At 31.0% G+C, this 12,927-nt stretch overlaps 1 protein-coding gene across 4 annotated transcripts in view; it reads right to left on the reverse strand.

Moving 5' to 3' along the window:
• LOC126734881 (neuroglobin-like) overlaps positions 1–12,927 on the reverse strand; it is a 195,813-nt gene that overhangs the window by 84,462 nt on the left and 98,424 nt on the right. For 2 of the 4 annotated variants that reach the window (XM_050438704.1, XM_050438703.1), the window contains exons 2-3: positions 11,995–12,188; positions 11,850–11,946 (exon numbers count right to left, since the gene is read on the reverse strand). The gene's annotated coding sequence lies outside the window, so the exon portion shown is untranslated. Of the gene's footprint in view, positions 1–11,849; positions 12,189–12,927 lie in introns of all 4 variants that reach the window. The other 2 variants (XM_050438705.1, XM_050438702.1) reach the window with 1 other exon arrangement.

Consider the following 12,927-nt stretch of genomic DNA (forward strand, 5'->3'; position numbering starts at 1 on the left):
TGTTTAATTAGCAAGAACGTGTTGTTAATACATTACAATTTAATTTTGTATAATAAATTTTCTATTACTTCTATTTTTTTATTATCTATGTTTTAATTTCAGCTACTGTTATATCATTATTATTCAAGTATGAGTCAAGCAATCATATTCAAATTACCATTTAGACTCAAAATTAATATTTATTATAATCACAATATGGTTAAACCATAGTCTAGTTGAAATCTGTATACCTACTTTGGTTAAACGTTGAGTAATTGTAAGTCCTTTTCAATTTATATTTACACAAATACTAATTCGTGATCCGACATATGGTGCACAGATTTCGGGCCGCACTCAATAACAAAACGGTCTTCACCCACTATTTCCAAATCAAATAATGTGCTGCTGCGTGGTGGGAAAATTAACGATTTACTTTAAGCCAAAACTATCAAAAATATTATTGAAAGGTATCACATTACGGTAAGGTACTATTTATATTAAAAAAATCGATATTAAACTCAAACATATACACGGTCTCATCAAAATGTGCATACTTTCCTGTTAGAATATTTTTAAATTAAAAAGTTATAAACTTAAAAGTTTTTTATAGTTAATAGATATTATTTTAATATTTATCTATAAATTTTCTATTACATTAAAAGACTTAATCATCTAAAATATTATATTATGCTTTATACCAATTCCAACTTCTCCACCTCCATTATATCTTTTATTTCTTACAAAATTATAATCAAGAATATTTATAATTTCAATGTTATTACTACCTGTAGGTCATGTTTCCCTTACTTTAATTAAATCGCAATAACTATTTAAATTAATGAAATACCTAAAATCAATATAATTAGATACAGGAAATCTAATATTTAAATTGCATAATTTCAAATACCAATTCATATTGGCTACCCCATTCCGTTTCAAGAAATTATAAAAGTAACACAAGAAATAAACAAATAAATTATTAGATGTAGTTTTTGAAAACTTTGTTTAAAGGAAAACTTACAATATTGGTTAGAATTAACAGTAACAATAAAAATTGTTTTTTAAATACCCCCAAATAAAAAAGTTTAATGAAGGTAAGTCTAATGACCGTAAGACCTGTAATTTTTTTCTTGACATTTTTAAATAATGTATTACATTATTGGGTGGCCATTTGACATACTAAAGTTAAATTTCGATTCATTACCACATATTTGTGCTTACCCCTGCTACCTTTTTGTGCGCCAACCGATTTAATTTGTATTTGTACGGCTGAATACACCATTTTATGCTGTTTACATTTACATATGTGTCACACGATAAGGATTCCTATTAAACACACAAGAGTGAGGTTTGCTGGAGGTGATTGTTAAAACCTTACTAAATGTAAAATTAAACTTTTCCTTGTATACCTAAATTAACGTGTTTTGTTTTAAATGTAATGTATATGGTCTTAAATAAATTACAGTTAATAATTTTCATATTTTACTTAGCCCTTCAATTTTTTTATTGAGCTTTTTCTCGTTAAAAAAGGAATAAATTCTTGCAGATTTTAACCATATGTAGCTTCCAGCATATATGTATTGGAATGAAACAATCATCTTTTGATAATAAGCTAAGAATATAGCATTCTAAAGGATTTATGAAATAATTCCAAAATGTGTGAAGCTGTGAAGCTAAAAACCAAAGAGGAATGTTTTTTGAAAGAACATTTCAAATAGATTGGGACCTGAGAACACTCACATGAATAGAATTTTTTGGATGAGTTTTGCAGTTTGAAACTTAAGATCATTCGTGTTTCGCTTCTAGTTAATCAACAACGTGTATCGACTTTAATTCTGAATCCCTGAAAATAAACATTTTTATGTTCAAAGCATGTAGTGCCTAATAGCATATTTTAAATTATATTTATGAGTGAAAGGAAACTGAGTACATTTCATTAACCTCACAATTTAAGATTATTGTTGTTAAACCTCTTGGTACATTCGATATTTGACTTTGCTACTAGATGCATTTTTCTAGAGGCTGCGTTTTAACTGCTTCCTGCTAAAAATCTTTCTGTTTGTTAATTGATATAACTAGGTAAGTTGAGCTTAAATTTTTTTTGCTTTTTGCTTGAAATTTGGCTATTTTGACTTGATTTTAGCCTTTTTTTCTGGCTTCTGTCCTGTGCATGCTTATAGCATTCCTTTGCTTTTTGAACAGACATGGATTCAGGGGGAGGGCCCCCTTCATGCTTCAACATGCTCATCTACTGATATAAATAATTGTGATAAGGACGTAGAACATTCTGATAAAAATGGTAACAATTTACAAAAACTTGACAAACAACCAGTTTTTTATGCAAATTCCGATAGAGGTCCATTTAAAGTTTACATTAAAACAACGGAAAGGCTGGGTTTTGACATTGGTAAATTTAACAATATAAGAATAGCTCGTGACATCTTTAGGTCAAATCTTACTGACATTTAAAAGTTTTAGAAAATAGGAATTAAGAAGTAGAATTAAATTAGAAATTAATAATTTGAGCAAAGACTTTTTAAATAAACTGATATCACTCAATCCAAAAAATTTAATTATTATGAGTGAAATAAACGCACATCACCCATTATGGGATAGTTCAACTCCCAATAAGGCTGGTAAATTAATTATTGACTTTATTTTTAACAATGACTTAATTATTATGAATGATGGCTCTCCAACTTTACTGCAATTGGGTAATATTTCTAGTGCTATAGAGCATAATTTTCTAGTGAGTGGAGCCCTAGCTGTAAAGGCCTCGTGGTTTACAATTTAAGACTGTGGTGACCATTTCCCTACATGTCTTTCCTCTAAACACATATATAGCAATAAATTGGATAACAATTTTATTAGTTTATATGAAATTAAAAATTTTAAAAAAACTAACTGCGGAGCTTACCACGATAAGATTTTGATTAATATATCTAATTCTCATTATAATTTAAGCTATGATGAACTTTTAAATACTATAAGCTCGATCGCTTAGCCGGTTATACCCTTAAAGCAGTGTGGAAAAATTATAAAAAAAGGAAATCCATGGTGGGACAGTGAGTGCTTATTGTGGATAAAAGATAGAAAACTAGCTATTAAAAAATTCAATGAACATCTCACAATCGAAAACTTCATTTTAGCAAAAATTAAGATTAAGGAAAAAATAAAAATTTATAAAATTTTGTGAATCCCTAAATCGAAATTCAAGCATTAACTATGTATGGCAAAAAATTAAAAAGTTTAATAATAACTCAAAACTTGTCAGATTTAATCAGACAATATGTAATGATCTAAATTTATCATAAATAATATTTATTATAAATATTTGCCACCTTACCCCTAAATGAAAATAAAAATGTCCCTTTTTTACTATAAATGAACTAAGTAATGCATTAAATAAAAAAAACTCTTCTTCCCAGGTATGGATGATATATCATATTCTATGTTTAAATACTTACCAACTAAAGCTAAAATAATTCTGCTAAACATATATAATAAAATCTTGATGGGGGAAGAGAAAATTTATTTTGCTTGGAAAAAATTCAATATAGTGTGCTTGTTAAAGCGTAATAAAGATTCGTAATTGCCGGAAAATTACAGACCTATTGTTTTGTCATCACGTGGTGCTAAAATTTTGGAGATCATGATTAAAAATCGATTAGATTGGCAAATGGAAAATAGACTTAGATTTTCAAATAATCAGCTAGGATTTCGAAAAGGCAGAGGTATTTATGACAACATTGCCTTCTTAACTTCGTTTGTTTTTGAGGTTTTTCAATCATCACAGTCTGTTATTACAGTCTTTCTAGACATTAAATCAGCATATGATAATATGGATATATACATCCAAACAATTATGCAATACCATCCTTAACTTATTAGAAAATACGCTGTTATACAGTAGGAGTAATGATGGATCTTTTTTGGGTCCGGTTTTAGCTATACAAGGACTCCCACAGCGTTTACCTTTGAGTACAATGCTGTTTAATTTGTACATTTCTGACATTTTTCAGTTGGATCTGGGGGATGTTATTCTAATAGGATATGTGAATGATCTTGCACTCTTTATCAAAGGAAGCTCTGTCGTTACAATAGTGAACAGGATTAACTATTCATTTAAACAAATAAATGATTATCTTAAAGTGAATAAATTAGCTGTTTCAATTGATAAATGTGAGGCAATTTGGTTCACCAGAGGTAGGAGAAGAAATACCTCTCCACCTATTGTAATAAACAATACAACCATTCCCTTTACAAGGCAATCTTAATACCTAGGCATTACCCTATATGAAAATTTAAAATGGGAATACACATAGAATCCACTATGAATAAAGCAAAAAAATCCCTCAATATCCTTAGGGTTTGTAGAATTAGATAGAAAGAACTATGTAGAATTTGATGGGGAGCTAATCCAAACACTTTATTAACAGCATTTTTTTCGCTGGTTAGGTCTCAATTGGATTTTGGTTCAATCTATCTGAAACCATGTAGTGCTAAAGCATTATTACTGTATTGATTACGCATCTGTTTGGGGTACATGAGGTCTACAACAAGAGCTGCATTACTAGCGGAAGCAGCGGTGGTTGATTTGGAATGTAGAAGAAAACTTCTAGCCCTTGAAATAGTCTCTAAACTTTTAATGATTACCAATCATCCTATTACTCAATTGTTGAATAATATACGTATGAAAATCATACTTAGACCAGAATTCTGGCATGACAGATGTATCCCATATTTAGTACTGACATATCAACAATTTAGGCTTCACATTAAGTCGCTCTATAGAGATTTTGTTTTTCCTTGCTATGAATTTCCTTTTAATACTTTAAATGATCCTCTTAAAACCATAAAACTTAATCTGGAAAAAGGAGATATGATGGTAAAACAACGATTTTTAGCGGAAACAAAGCTTTGAGAAATCTTTGTTTTGAGAAATGTTTTCGTGTTTTCTGATGCTTTCAAAAAAGGTAACAAGGTGGGCTATGGAATTTCTTCTTATTATTTATCCTCCGAATTCCAGAATATTTTATTATTATATCCTCCGAATTCCAGAATTAGATTATAAATGTTCATCCAGGCCGCCTGACTGTCTAAGTATTTACAAAGCAGAAGTAATCGCAGTACACGATGCTGTTAAAACTGTCATTAAAAAAATATATAAATAACGCTTTTGTGTTTTCCGATTTGAAAAGTGCTATATCCAAACTTAGTGGTAAACTTTTTTCGGCTAAAACAGAACACTGGATTCTAACTTCAAGGCACCTTATACATATGATTAACAAAAACGGACATCACATTCGTCTTGCATGGATTCCGGGCCATGCAGACATCTCGGGCAATATGGAGGCGGACACATTGGCTAAAATCAGTAAACGTTCCCAGAAAGTATAGCATTTTCAATGTTTTTAGAAAGAAACAAATATGAAAAGTTTATAGAAGCATGGAATTTGGTAATTGGTCGAAAAAAGCATAGCTATGCTAAAATACAGTCAATCTTTCCTAACAAAAAATTAAAGTTTTCTAAATTAAATTATAAGGATAGAAGACACATTACCACTATTATTAGTATTAATTCTCATCTCTACAAAATTAAAGTAAAGGATAATCCTTTATGTGACTCTGAGTCTATAGATGACTTAAATCATATTTTCTTTGAATGTCCTATAAATGAAAACTCAAATGTAAAATAAAAAAAAAAAGATTTCTCCCATTCCGATGGTCGACATTCTGTATGTTCCTAAAGATGAAACGATTGAAGTAATCATGCACTTTGTTAACTTAATCTACCACTAATTTTTTATTCCCAATATATTTCCCATGTTATCTAGAGTGCTTTTATGTATCTCGCTTCCATATGTTGTGCTGTTAACAAATTTGCCTCTATTTATTAATATATATAATAGTTATAGGATAAATTAAATTCTGTCTTAAGCTACATAGATTAAGGAAGAAGCCAGAGGTCCCTTGACACGTGCTCTAACAAAGTTAGCATTTTCGAATGAACATTAAAACTGTGACTTAAGTGTTACACCTAGCATTTCTAAGAGGTTGCGTTGGTTCGCTGTATTAATGGCATAGTCGTCTGATTCTGGACCATGTAGGGACCTCTGGCTTCTTCCTTAATCTATGTAGCTTAAAACAGAATTTAATTTATATATATATATATATATATATATATATATATATATATATATATATATATATATATATTGTGCGATGAAAAATAAACTACTTAAACAAAAAATTACCTATTTTTTTTAATGCACATATTTGATATTGAGGTGTATAACACACGACTACTTTTTATTGAATTGTCTATCTCATTTTTTTAGAGAAACTCAGTTGTTTATGTGATGGGGTGATCTAGCTAATCCTGCGGTATGTTATCTCGAGAGACCTATAGAACATCACACAGCTTTAATTTCATTGGAAAGTTCGTAACCATTCCAACGCTTCTAAACATTAAACGCACAGACGCATTCGCTATATGAAAGATCCATGAGATTATTCAGGGATAGGGTACAATATTGATATTAGCATCTTAAAAGAACTCTAATGTAACTGCTGCAATATGTGACCAGGTTTTATCTTGTTGAAATTTAAAATTAAGTGTATGGACTAATTTCATTGGAAAGTTAACACAATAAATTAAATGCACAGACGCATTCGAGATATAAAAGATCCATGTGATTATTAAGGAATAGGGCACGATATTGATATTAGCATCCTGAAAGAATTCTAATGTAACTACTGCAATATAAGACCGGGTTTTATCTTTTTGAAATGTAAAATTATTTAGCCCTTTAATATATTGTATAGAGCATATGGCTCCAGAAGTTCGTTTATGTATCTTTGAGCATTCAATTGCTTTTGAGAATGTAACTTTACGGAATCTGCTACTAAAACGGATTCCATCTTCATCACACGGTGGTTGGTAACGACTCTTATTCATGAACGTGCAAGAAACACATAAAACAATGCTCACCTATCTGAATATCTGACATGTAATGAACATTAAAGAACAGATCTTATTTTTTATAATAAATTGAACGCTTATAAAAATATGCCATGATTACACTATATCTGTACAGTTTATTTTTGTTAGGTATAATTTTTTTAATTTCGGAAAACCGTTTGCATTAATATTTTAATTGAAAGAAGTCGTTGACAATTCTCATATTTTTGTTAAAATTAAAATTCAAGTGAAACAAAAAGTATCCGTCTCAATAAAGTTATAATAAAAAGTAACTAAAATGTTAAACAGACTCTCAATAGTTCAAAAAATAGTTACTATATTATGTCATTTTTACGTTTAAATATATAGTCGCTAAGAAATAAAATGAATTTGAAATCTCTATAAATACTTTGAGTTCGTCGGATATTTTTTCGGACACCTTTAACTGAACTCTGGCTAAGACGCAATGAGCCCTGTTTTATAACAAACTATACGGTAGTTGCTTCTTACTGCAGAAAAGAGTTGGGTCATAGTGGCACTATGATTCTATTAAATATCAATATTTTGAAAATATTTAATATAACTACTTTTAAAAGGTTTGATGAATATACTGCTGAGGGTAAATTTAAAATTTCTGTGGTTTATGTAAAAGCTCTTAACTTTTATATGATATGTATTTATCGTCCTCTCAGATGTAATACTGGGAAGTTTCTGACACTCATTTCTTACATGTTTTTGACACTGTTTCCAGTAGAAGCAAAATTAATCGTTTGTGGCGATCTTAATATTGATTATCTATCAGAATGGCATGAATCTGATAAATGAGCCTAAAAAAATCTGCTGGCTTCTTTTAATCTACAAATGGTTATTGAACAACAAACAATGATCACATCATGCTCCCAAACATTATTTGATTATATCTGTTTAAATTTGGTCTCTCAGCTAAATTGTGTTGTCCAGGTTATTCCTTATGGGTTGTCCGATTACGAGTCAATTCTGGCTAGGGTCAGCGTACCGAAAATAAATAGGGAAAAATTTTTTAATACGGTAGAGGCTACAGCAATGCGAATTTTAGAAGCTTTAGAAATATATGCAATATTACTGATTGGACGGTGCTGTATCGTTCTCTTGTTAGTCTTATCTACTTTAGTCACTTTGTTTTGAGTATTTTCAATACGAGTTTTCCGACGAAAAAGGTAAAAATAAAGTCTAAGGAATTATAGATTACATATGGTCTCAAAACCTTATCAACGAATTTAAGATTTCTACACATTTCCCTAGAGAGATTATACTTAAGCTTGAATGATGGTCAGTTTGCTGCAGCGATATTCTGTCTTCCCGAAAGCCTTTGACTGTGTCAACCATACTGCTTGGTAAGTATTTTAGATATGTGTTACAGGATTAATTACGCTTTAGATGGGATCTGGAGAATCCTAACTTTTATTCATTTAGTTAAAATATTAAAAAATGACCTGGTTATAAATCTTTCTTTCAAAACTTTATAAGTACGAGACTGCTGACTGAGACACCCACCATAATTACAATTGCCTTCGATTTTTATTGGAATTCGCCAATGTTTTTCATTAAACCACTATCAACGTTATCTCCACTTTAATTATTTTTTATTGTTTACAATATGCTGTGCATGGAGAAGATTTCACGGCAATTGAATTAGTCAACCGGTTTACTAACTGTCGAATTATAACGATTTTTCCCGTATTTGTACTTGCTGCTAGGGACTCTTCTTATTAGTGATCTATATATGGGTTTTGGTTGGGCCCATAGCGGCTAAACCCATAACGAGCGAAGTTCAACTATCTCCGGTCTTGCGCCCAGACATCTTTTGGACTGCTACTTAAGCAGTTCCGCTACACATCTTTCCAGCTCCTGCGTCTGTCAAAGGTGACCCGTGCTGTCCGCTGTGACGGAGAGAGATTAATCGTGTCGTGAAATAAATCTAGTATCATCTCTCTCCGTGAGCATATTTTTAGCTAAATTAATACTAAAAACTTAAATTCATTTGTTTTTCTTCATTTTCAATCAAATATTTCTTGAAGCAGTGATGAGGATTTTGCCCTGAAGCCAAAAAGCAGATAATTTCGAGATAATATCGAGACTTCGAGATGAGCACGATCATCACCATTACGCTGTGCGAAGGCGTAATATAGAATAGGGGAGCTGGGGTTACTAGTCGAGACCTTAGGAATCGAACTGATCTCTTGACTAACTAACAGTTCGCCCTTGGATTTCCCGACCTATTACAATTTGGGCATGAACTGGTAGTCACATTTTTCCGGCCGCAACGGAAACAGTGTCGACGAAAAGGTTGTAGACAAGTACTACTCAAATGGCCAGTACTATGACAATTCCAACAAACCACCGGACCACGAGAATTCTGAAGGTGCGGTGAAGAATCCATTGTATTTACACGAGGGTTTCTTGGTCGCTGATACATCAACTCAGGCTCGGCGACATTATTGGGGTTTAGTGGAAGAGGTTGCATGCGTAGAGTTCGCAATTTAATGTTCTCAATCTCTTGTGCTGCAAGGTCCAGCTCTGTGATGTTGGTGGAATTGTGAAGTGCAAGTTGATTTTGCAATGAGGAGAAAAAATTTCGGCGTATAATGCGAAGTTGCATTTCCTCGGATGGAGGTTCACGTAACCTTCGAAACAAGTTTCGCATTTATGCAATAAAGATTACCGACTTCTTCACTGGACCTTGTGTCCTATTCCTTATATCACACCAAATATCCTCCTCATATTCTGACGATAAATAGGCAGACCTAAGTTTATATTTCAATTTTTCCCATGACTTGATATCACTGCGTATAGATCTATACCAAGACAAGGCTGTGTCCGAAAATAAAATTACTGCACAATGCAGCAGCTGATTCCAAGATATTCCACAAGCAAAACTCAACTCCTCTACACGCTCAATAAAATTGGTAACACTACCAGAACCATCAAAATGTAACTGCCATTTTGAAATTGTTAAAAAACTCTTAGCCAGATAATCGGAACCTAACGGAATTGTGACATCATTAGCATTAGCAGAAGTAAACATGGGTTAAAGTCCAGTGCAACGATATATTAGAATTGTCACCTGTCAAAACACCAGCATTCCACCTGCCAAACAATGTCATCCACCTTCTATTTACATTGTTTGAGAAGTAAAATGCTGGTGTTTTGACGGGTGACCATTCTAATATATCGTTGCACTGGACTTTACATTCCGCTTCAGGGTGGAATTAGACTGTGAAGGAAAGGAATAGTTCCTCGATGGAAAATAATAAGAACACCTTATTGGGTTAACTGGATCCTGTGAAATAACGTTCGTAGTGTGGTCACAGATAAATGTGTCGAAGTGTGGTCACAGAAAGTTGGTGCTGTTCGAGTGAACTGAATTGAAGCAGGCCGAAACGAACAAGAGGGACTTCGATTTACAGATACCGTCGAAGGAATCTGAATCTAATCACATTGGGTGAAAGATGCTGTGAGACTTCTGTCTGAGCTTGAGAAACAGGAACAGGATGATCCAGAAGGGAGTGCTCTCCAGGGAAAGCCTCAATAATAACCGGCACCTGCAAAATTTTCTTTACACTCATTGTCAAAGTTCGCTTAGCTATTTCTAACCTATCTATACGAACTAACATAAAATTCCTTTATATACTTTTGTAGTATATAAAGGAATTTTATGTTATATAGAGCCAAAACATTTTTAACCATCTCCCAAATTGCATCAAAGCCTCTAAAAGTTCTCCTTGCTTTAAAAAGTCCTTAACGGAACTGCTTAAAAGCAAGTATTTTTACAGCCTAACAGAGTTTTTTGAAGATGATAGATGATTAAAGTTTATTTAAATTTTGAAGATGATTAAAAACTAATGATAGGATATCATTACTTTTTAATAAAGATGTAAAGATTAGATTTTTTATCATGCTATACTCTATTATTTTTGTGATGTTACTCTCATTAAATTTTAACTCATTTCGTCCTGAATTTTAAATTAAGTTTTATATTATTATTGTTAATGCTAGTATGTTCAACCCACTATATATTGTGTGTTTTTTTAATTATATTATAATATATGTTTTATATTATAAGAAGCTTTATGAACAAACACCATGTATTTATGATAATAAAGCATGTTTTGAATTTGAATTTGACAAGTTACATGTTTCACTTTAAACAAAGCATCATCACACCTAAAAATCTTCGCCTCTGTCAAAGCAGTACCCTTAAATTTATTAATAAGTCAGCTTTCACTACAGTCGGCGCTAGACATAATTTATTTTAGACAGCTGTCAAAACTCCTGCTTTTTATCTCGCGCAAACTGCTATTTACATTGTTTGTGAGATTTTTTCAAACTTAGTTTCCTATAATTATACATTCCTCCTATTTCCTACATCTATATACCAAGTAGCCTATGTAGATAATTGTACATGGGTAATATTTAGTAGATTTAAGCTTTACGATTCAAGTTCAAAGTCGAGACCGATTTTTGTTTGTTACTATTTTTATATATTTCTTTTACTTCTAGAATTGATTGGTTAATATCCATTATTAATGTATTGTTATTTTTTGGCAAGAATGCTAATAAGGTAATCCTAACATAATTTTTTTTTTTAATTATGTTTAAATTTCACTTTTTATTTTAACTTTTTTGATATCGATACTTTATATTTTATTTTAATTAATATTATAATTGTTTAGATCTTTTCGCCAACAATATTATAAAACAACAACTTAATATAGAGCATTACAAAAATATATATGTAATGACTAAGAAAAAGCCAACCACAATTTTTCAAGGATCTTTCCAGTTTATAAAATTTTTTATAATTATTTGTATAAAAATGATACGGTTTCAAAATTTGTTTAATTACCTAAGACTATAAGTAACTAACCTTTTAGCTTATTTAATGTAGATTTTTGTTCGCACAGTCCATTTTTCTCTCACTTAATTAAAAAAAAATAGGAAGCACTTAAAAAAATTACAATGCACTTAATTAATATTATTTTTGGTATCCACAAGTTACACTTTTCACTTACGATTGACTTAGTATCTGCGATAAGCCACTAAACAATTAGAGTTTCTTGAATAATAGCCATTTTTTTAGTATGTAAATATATGCTACTATTTAACATAAATTTAGCACTTTATTAAATGTAGTTCCTAAAGCACGAATATTCTCGCAGTCGTTACTGAGAGTTGGTTCGCCTGAACGCTTTTAGATCTGCTTCATCTGAAACAAATTGAAATATAAATAATGGAAAGGAAGCGGTATTAATTTCGTCAGTAGCTAATATTTAATATATGAATATGATTATTCCATTTATAAAAATTTATGATCCGTCGGATAATTATTTGTCGAGTCACTGTAACGTGTTTTATATATTAATAAGATAGGAGCTATTATTTGGTATACCAGGTGTTTTAAAAATTAAAATAAAATATAATTTAAAGAGTAATTAGAATTTTTACTGTGTTTGAACAAAATTTATTGTTGTATTTTTAAGATAAATTTAATGTATTTATAGTTGCAATATTATCACCATTAGACTAATTCATCTTAATCAAAGATGTTGAAATAAATAAGTCTCATTGTTGCTAGAAAAAAATATTTCAAAATTGTAAAAGTCCAAGATTTAAGTCCTTTGAAAAAAATAGTAGCTTAATAAATATAAATCTTTAATGCATATAAAAAAAAAACTAATCACGGCTGTAGTCTAAGAAAACTTTCTCTAATACACTTTTGAAATTAAGAATATTTGCCGTAGACATATTAAACAATAAAAAGTTTTATAGTTTTGTTCCTATTTAATTCTTATAATACTATCCCCCCCTAACAGTTGACAAGGAGTCATAGGATCTCGCAGTGATGAGGGAACCTAGTAGTCCATACTGCTCCTGAGTCTTTTTTATGAATCGAGGACATTTTGACGAAGTTAAGGATGAGTCAAAAGTATCTTTGAGATTGAGCC

The sequence above is a fragment of the Anthonomus grandis genome, chromosome 4 (genome assembly GCF_022605725.1).
Source record: "Anthonomus grandis grandis chromosome 4, icAntGran1.3, whole genome shotgun sequence".
Lineage (NCBI taxonomy): Eukaryota > Metazoa > Arthropoda > Insecta > Coleoptera > Curculionidae > Anthonomus > Anthonomus grandis.